Source organism: Athene cunicularia (genome assembly GCF_003259725.1).
Source record: "Athene cunicularia isolate RWA chromosome 7 unlocalized genomic scaffold, athCun1 chr7_part1, whole genome shotgun sequence".
NCBI lineage: Eukaryota > Metazoa > Chordata > Aves > Strigiformes > Strigidae > Athene > Athene cunicularia.
The window spans coordinates 15,570,065-15,578,172 of NW_020799107.1; positions in this window are offsets into that span (position 1 = coordinate 15,570,065).

The window sequence follows — 8,108 nt, forward strand, 5'->3', positions numbered from 1 at the left end:
CCTTCCCGCCCTTCCACGGCGGGGAGATGCGGGGCTTGGGGCGAGGCGGTGGGGCGGGCGCCGTGGGATACGGGCGGCCCTGGCGCGGGCCCCGCGGGATGGGGTCGGAAGGTGAGAGCCTTCAGCTGTCCGTGCCGATCCGCGCCGCCGTTAGTGCAGGCTGGGCCTGTCCTACGGTGGGATGCTGGGCGGCCGTCAGGGTTGTTGTTTCCCTGAAGTGCCCCCCTATACAGTCTCCGTTCTGCTGAGCTGTGTAACATGCCCCGCAGGCTCGGAGACTGGGCGCCTTCCAACAGCGAGAGACGCAGCAGTGAGACAGCACTTGCCAAAGAGGGACTCCGTCTCTGAAGAGTTGCAACCATACAATTCCGTGAGTGCTGGAGACACCTCATAATTTATTTCCTTAAAAAAAAAAAAAAACAAAACCAAACCCCACAACTCTTCTTTGTACTTTTGTGAATAAAAAGATTAAATACTCTTTATGAAGTAAGTTTCTGCTGTTTCATTTGTTGTAAAGTCCTATTCAGGCTCTGAAGGCTAAAGCTTGAACCCTAAAACTCAAGTATTTTTCTAGCTAAACTCATTATTTTATCTGGAAGGCTGAACCTCATGCACTTAGAAAAGTTCTAAAAGAGCAAACTTTTCAGTAGAGCCGTATCTTTCCAAGCATTTTTGCTTTGCCTTACCTTAAAGAAATATCCAAACACCATCTTATGCAGTGGTGGTGTGGTAGGTTTAATTTTCAGTCAAATAAAAAACTAGACTTCCAATATCAATTGGCCATTTTTATTTTCCCCTGTTTTCCTTGCCTGCATTGGGCTTGCCTGTATGAACAGTTTAAAACATTTTGAAATCATGTTCTTATGGCTAATCAGAGTTTGAGAAACACTGTTACAGGACATAAATCCAACAGCTGTCAGGCAAATACTAAACGTAAAGGAATCATATCACCAAATGAAAGAATGAATAAATGCACTGGGTAGTGGTTGCAAGAGTAGAGGGAAGAAAAAGAAATATAGACATAATACAAGTATCCTTTCTTACAGCCACACACGGGTCATGATCCTTACACACATGCACTTTATACATACAGTGGTAACGTGTGGGATAAGTAAGCAAATTCTCAAATGAGAACTGAGGCTGACTGTTTATTTCAGGATTTGTCTTCTAGTACAGCTGTTAGTAGTTTTTAACTTCACATGTACAAATTTTATCATAGAACCATAGAATGGTTTGGGTTGGAAGGGACCTTAAAGATCATCTAGTTCCAACCCCCTGCCATGGGCAGGGACACCTTCCACTAGCCCGGGTTGCTCAAAGCCCCGTCCAACCTGGCCTTGAACACTGCCAGGGAGGGGGCAGCCACAGCTGCTCTGGGCAACCTCTGCCAGGGCCTCACCACCCTCACAGTAAAGAATTTCTTCTCTATATCTGATTTAAATCTTCCCTCTTTCAGTTTAAAACCATTACCCCTCTTCCTATCCCTACACTCCCTGATAAAAGGTCCCTCCCCATCTTTCCTGTAGCCCCCTTTAAGTACTGAAAGGCTACTATAAGGTCTCCCTGGAGCCTTCTCTTCTCCAGGCTGAACAACCCCAACTCTCTCAGCCTGTCCTCACAGGGGACGTTCTCCAGCCTCTGATCACCTTTGTGGCCACCTCCGGACCCACTTGAGCTGGTCCATGTCCTTCTGATGTTGGGGGGTCCCACAGCTGGACACAGTGCTCCAAGTGGGGTCTCACGATAGTGGAGTAGAGGGGGAGTAATCCCCTCCCTTGACCTGCTGGCCACACTTCTCTTGATGCAGCCCAGGACATGGTTGGCTTTCTGGGCTGTGAGCACACATTGCTAGCTCATAGTTTTCCATCCACTACTACCTCCAAGTCCTCAGGGCTGCTCTCAATCCACTCATCGCCCAGACTGTATTTGTGCTTGGGATTGCCCCAATCCATGGGCAGGACCTTGCACCTGGCCTTGTTGAACTTCATGAGGTTTGCACAGGCCCAACTCTCCAGCCTGTCCAGGTCCTCTGGATGGCATCTCCCATCCCTCCAGCATGTCAACCACACCACACAGCTTGGTGTCACTGGGAAACTTGCTGAGGGTGCACTCAGTCCCACTGTCCATGTTGCCATCAAAGATGTTAAACAGTGCTGGGCCCAACACCCACCCCTGAGGAACGCCACTCGTCATTGCTCTCCACTTGGACATCAAGTCATTGACCTCAACTGTTTGAGTGCGACCATCCAGCCTGTTCCTTATCCACCGAGTGGTCCATCCATCAATTCCACGTCTCTCCAATTTAGAGACAAGGATGTCACGCAGGCCAGTGTCAAACGCTTTGTGCGAGTCCAGGTAGATGACGTCAGCTGCTCTTCCCTTATCCACCAACACTGTAACCCCATTATAGAAGGTCATGGAATTTGTTAGGCCCAGTTTGCCCTTAGTGATGCCCTCTTGGCTGTCACCAATCACCTCCTTATTTTCCATGTGCCCTAGCATAGTTGCCAGGAAGATCTATTCCATAATCTTGCCAGGCACAGAGGTGAGACTGACTGGCCTGTAGTTCCCTGGGTCTTCTTTATTTCTCCTTTTAAAAATTGAGGTTGTTACCCCTTTTCCAGTCAGCAGGTGTTGGAGAACGGCTTGCAGAGAGCAAGGCCATGGCTCCCTGCAGGAGCTGGTCAGCCATAGCTCCCTGCAGAAGTCGGTCACAGCCACCTGAGGTAAACAGAGGAAAAAACCCAGCGTACGTTGATGATAACAAGGACCGTTGTGAGAACGGGGAGATAAGTTGGGGCACATTATGACCTTGGGGATGAGATAAAAACAGCCCTGGGAGAGAAGCAGGTTCACAGCAAGAAAGATGTTTATGCATACCAGAAATGCCACAAGGGGCTGGGATATTATAATGTGACGTTTTAGATGTACCCAATGGCTGACATACTATAATGTAGTTTCTTAAATGTATCCAATAGAGTTACAAGTAGTGTATTGTAGAATGCTTATATAAGGTGTGATTTCTTTCAATAAAGTTGAAGCTTGCTCTATCATTCACATTGAATCGGCTGCTTGCTTCCTCTGCCCGCCGCAAGCAGGGACTTTGCTGGGCTGCCACAGCCTCTCAGATATGATGGATAGTGACTTAGATACTTCATTCACCAGTTCCCTCAGGAACTCATCAGGGCCCATGGACTTGTGCACCTTCAGGTTCCTTAGATGTTCTTGAACCTGATCTTCTCCTACAGTGGGCCATTCTTTGTTCCCCCAGTCCCCACCTTTGCCTTCTGTGTCTTGAGTGGTGTGGCTGGAGCACTTGCCAGTGAAGACTGAGGCAAAACCGTCATTGAGTACCTCAGTGTTCACCATATCCTGGCTAAACAGGTCTCCCATATCCTTCCAGAGAGGACCCACATTTTCCCTAGTCTTCCTTTTATTACTGACATACCTGTAGAAGGTTTTCTTATTGCCCTTGCTGTCCTAACCTGATCCCTTGCTACTTGGACAGTTTCTTTGTATTCCTCCTAGGCTTTCTGTCCTTGCTTCTACCCTCTGTAGGCTTCTTTTTTGTGTTTGAGGTTATCCAGGATCTCCTTGTTCATTCATGCAGGCCTCCTGGCAGTCTTCCTCTTTGTCAGGATGTATCACACCTTCCTTGGAGGAAGACATAAAGCTAGGCTTTTAAATGCAAGTTTGAAAGCAGTCTGTAACAGTCTATAAAACAACGGAGTTATGCCTTATTTATACATGAAATCTTATATAGAACAATACAGAAATCTGTTTCTAATTTAAGTATAGCAACTGGATGCTTCTGGGGTTAGGCTTAGACTTTCCTATCTAAGATTGTCTTATTTAGTTCCACAGCAGTTTTTGCTGACGAGGCTGGTGCTGTTTGGGTCCTGCTCTAATCGCTAATAGGTGTCCTTTTTGTCAGTGCTCTTGTTCAGCTGATCCACAGTGAGATAGTTTGGAGTCCTGAACTTGCAAAAAAACAAAAACCTCCTCCTCAGTGATACAAATATAGATAATCAGTCAAAGTTACACCAAAGTATTACATTACAGCTCTAGGGAGAGCAAAATGACATATTCATGGTCCCTATCATATTAAATTCATTCTAGGCAAAGATTATCTCTTTTCTATGAAACTGAAAGTTTTAGAAACGTGAACACCCCACACAGCTCTGAGGAAGGCTTAACTGGAAGACAAGCATCTAAAAATAGCAGCTATTGTACATGGAATACCTCCCTTATTGCCATACCATTTAGAAACAAAAAGGGGATGTCAAGCTCTTCCCATTGATCTAGATTTCCTTTACATTTTATCTCTTCAGCTCAAACTGTGCAACAACCCTAAATGGAACACATACCTCCTATATAAGGAATGTTTACAGCATTACATGTTCTTTATTTACTAAAGAAAGAAGCTAGTGCTACTCTTGGAAAAATAACAGCGCCCAGTACTGTTCCTGCTATATAGATTTTTTTATAACAGCAAAGAGGAAATTCTCAAATGCTCTTCCCAAGGTTTTGTCTTCATGTCATTACCTGAGATTCCTTCAATTTGGGTGGGAGCATTACATCTGAAATGAGCTTTGAAGAGCGGAAGGATGACATTTTTTTCCCCTTATCTCTTTGCTTCTGTAGTCTAGAGAATTAAAAATATTTTGAACATAGAAATCTGGAAATTGTTAGATTAATGATCCTTTTTACACTAGCCTGTACCATTATAGGTCTAAAAGGAAGCTCATATACAGTCTGTAGCCTAGTTTCTTGCAATGGCTGTTACTGAAAGATTTAGCATAAGGAACAAAGAACCTAGTAAGCATGTATTTGAATGAATAGTTTTGAGTAGAAACTGGTATTTGCATTTTCTTCTTTTTACATTGTAGAAAAGATTTGAGTGATAAGGTGGCAAGCCCATTCCTACAATTTTCCCTCCACAGTTATAAGCCAGTATCAGGGCATCTATTTGTATTGCTTTGTGTAATAGCCTTCCATTTGTACTGGTTGCACTAAATTTTTAGCCTCACAATTCCAAATACTGCCACTGGTGTGGTTAATAGCCTTTTGTAAATGAAACATTTTAAGATAGAACTCAAGGTTCAATTGAAATCTTTCTTACCACCGAAGAAAGATCTAGCAATGTAAAATGGCTGGAAATACTGATGGCATAGGGAAAAGATGTTCCCCATGACTTTGATTTTTTTTTGAGAAAATGGAAATATCTGCAACAGATACTCGCTTATGAGATACAGATTTTAATATTTTACCATGCTGTGTTTTTGTCAACTTCAAGTCCAAATTATCCTAGCAAGCAATGTTTCATAAAGCAGTAGCATTAGAGAATAATATTTTTCAATTTGAAAGCTGAGATTCCAAGCTTTTAGGTGATAGGCTTACAAATATAACAGGTATTTCTAGCTCTAACAGTTTGATACTGATGAAATCAGGTCAGAACTGACACTGGGAGAAAAGGTAAAATGGCAAAATATGCAACATAAGATTTTCAAGCCTTCTAGCGTCTGACAGTCATACCATATGATAAAGGAAAAGCATAAAGAGCAACTAAGTCTCAGTGAGAGACAAAAAGGAATTGAAAAAATGATCTATACAAGCAGACGTAAATCCTTCTTATAGACACTATGGACTGCTTACTCTCCTGCTGACATCGAAGAGAGAGACAATAGGTCAGTCTTGAATTGCCTAAACTGCCACATAGCAGCTTTGTGTGTTTGTTCATAGGAGGCACAGATATTTACTGCCCAAGATACTGCTTCACCTACACAGACCTTTATTCCCCCTGCTACAGCAGTTAAAGTGTCCTTCAAATCCTGCAGCTTCAGCTAGCTTGCTTTCTCAGTTCTGAAACTATAGGTACTCTGTTGTATTTCTTCAGGTTATGAGTTGTTGAGCCAGAAGTTGTTTCCTAGTATCTGCAGTAGGTAACTTATGTTTCAAAACACATGAAAGGGAACAGTTTGACCCAGGTTTCTAAACATAAACATTTTTCAGAGCTTGCACCATTGACAATAGCTTTACATGGAAAGAAAGTTTGTCTCTACCAGTTGAACTAAATTCACCATTTTAGGTACTCTACTGAATTTGCTGTGACTGGATTTGTAAGTGATGGAAGGGCAAACCAGCAGCCTGCTGCTAGCAGTGTCCACAATGAAAAACTTTAAATATACTTACAGATTTTATGTACATTCTGAAAAGAATATTCAAATGCACAAAACTCTTTTAAATGCTGTATCAGTATGCTGTGCAAAGTTTCAGCTTGATGTTTGAGTGAAGTGACTGAAGAATCTGGATTTTATCAAAATGCAGCAAAACATCATAAATTAAATCACATAAACCTATTATTTGTGTTTGCTCTAAGTTCCTGTTAGCATGGAATAGCTCAAAAGAACAATAGCAGTTTACGATAAAAACCCCAAGATAATAGATTATCTATTTAAACAAAAATAATTTTTATCCAGGATTGCTTTAGTATCATATTGTGCCCAAAATAGCAGAGGGCTCTAATAGCATTTAGCTTCAGCTATCCAATTCCTACACTCCTAACATCTAGAGTTGAAAAGTTGCTACTAAGTCTCAATGTTTTTCAGCTCACAAATCCACAAAACTGGAGCTCTCTGGTATCAAATTGCAATTCTATATAGACAGCAGTTATTAGTTCACAGGTCCTTCCTCAGCTTGCAAAAGTCAGAGGATACTAGTGATAGCTATGCTATTTTTTATAATACGCTGATAAGTATTTCTGCAAATACGGTAGGAAGTCCCTGTTCTTAATTACATTAACACATAAATACAAACAGGAGTTATTAACCTATTAAACCTTTATAAACCATACTAAACTTTTTTAATTTCATAAATATGACTCACTGAACAGCTGGAGCTGCTGCTGTGTGTACTTTAGACAAGAATCCCACAGCTCACTTGTAGGTGAGACTGGTTATCCTGTTGAAAATCATGGAACAAAATATCCACATTGGCAAGCCAGAAAGTTAGGAATTGGTCTAGTAGCATCCACTGAAACCTGAGGATTTAGTCAACTTTACCCTTAATGCTTAGTGTCTAGAATGTTTAGCTCAAATAGACTCACCCCAAAAGCCTACTGAACTAAACTGGCATATACTCCCCCCAAGCAGCACTTACAACTATCTCTGTTTTCTGTTACACAAGCGATTATTGCCTCTTTCTGCTGAGTCTCTCTGACTGCAGGCAAAGGAAGCTGTAACCTGCTGCAGGATGGCAGGATTCAAAGTTTCTAGATTTCCAAGAGGCTGCTTATTCGTGTATTTAGTGCCAAAAACTAGTATCAAGATAGTTCCTGCAAACCAGGTCATGAGCTTTGCTGCTCAGAGGCACATCCCAACAGCTTAGAACATTCCTAGACCATACTGGAATGAGAGGCCATGTCCAGCCTAAGACTGCACCTTCACCACTAAGGGAACTGGAGGCACTAGCTAACCTCTTTCAACAGTGTCAACATAAAAAGGAAAAAAAAAAAATTCTCATAGGTTCTGAAAAGATTAATCTGCCCTAATCACTATGTGAGAGAAGTTTCACTATTTGTTTAAGGAAGCGATTCTGTCTTTTTGGCTCAGTGGGTTATTTCATATTCATCCCGTGCCATCAATTGAATATGGCAATCTTCATTACTTCTAGCACCAGGTCTGCACTTCATGCATTTTTCAGCCCTTTTGGGACATCCATATAACCTGAGGGTGAGAGCAAACCTCCTTGCCCATCCCACATCAGGTACTAGAAGGATGAAAGAACAGTTAGGTTTTTTTATGCTCTCTCCCTCCCCAAAAAATAGCTTACACAGAGGAAAACAATGTTCAGCCCCTCTAAGTGGGCAAACAGCCCATTAGACTGTTCTTGTCAGTCCTACAGTTTCTTAAAAGGCTTAAGCTTCTTTGTGAGTGGTGTCTGCCTTAGTAATTCAAAAGCTCAGGCAAGTGTTAGTGTAGACTCTCTCAGAAGCACAGGTAGTATCCTGGACCTCTATGCAGAAACCAAATTTAAGCACAGTTCTTCAGTTCAGCTTTCCCCTCTTCCGGTTTTTCATGACACCTGAAGATGTTCAATAAGGAACCAAA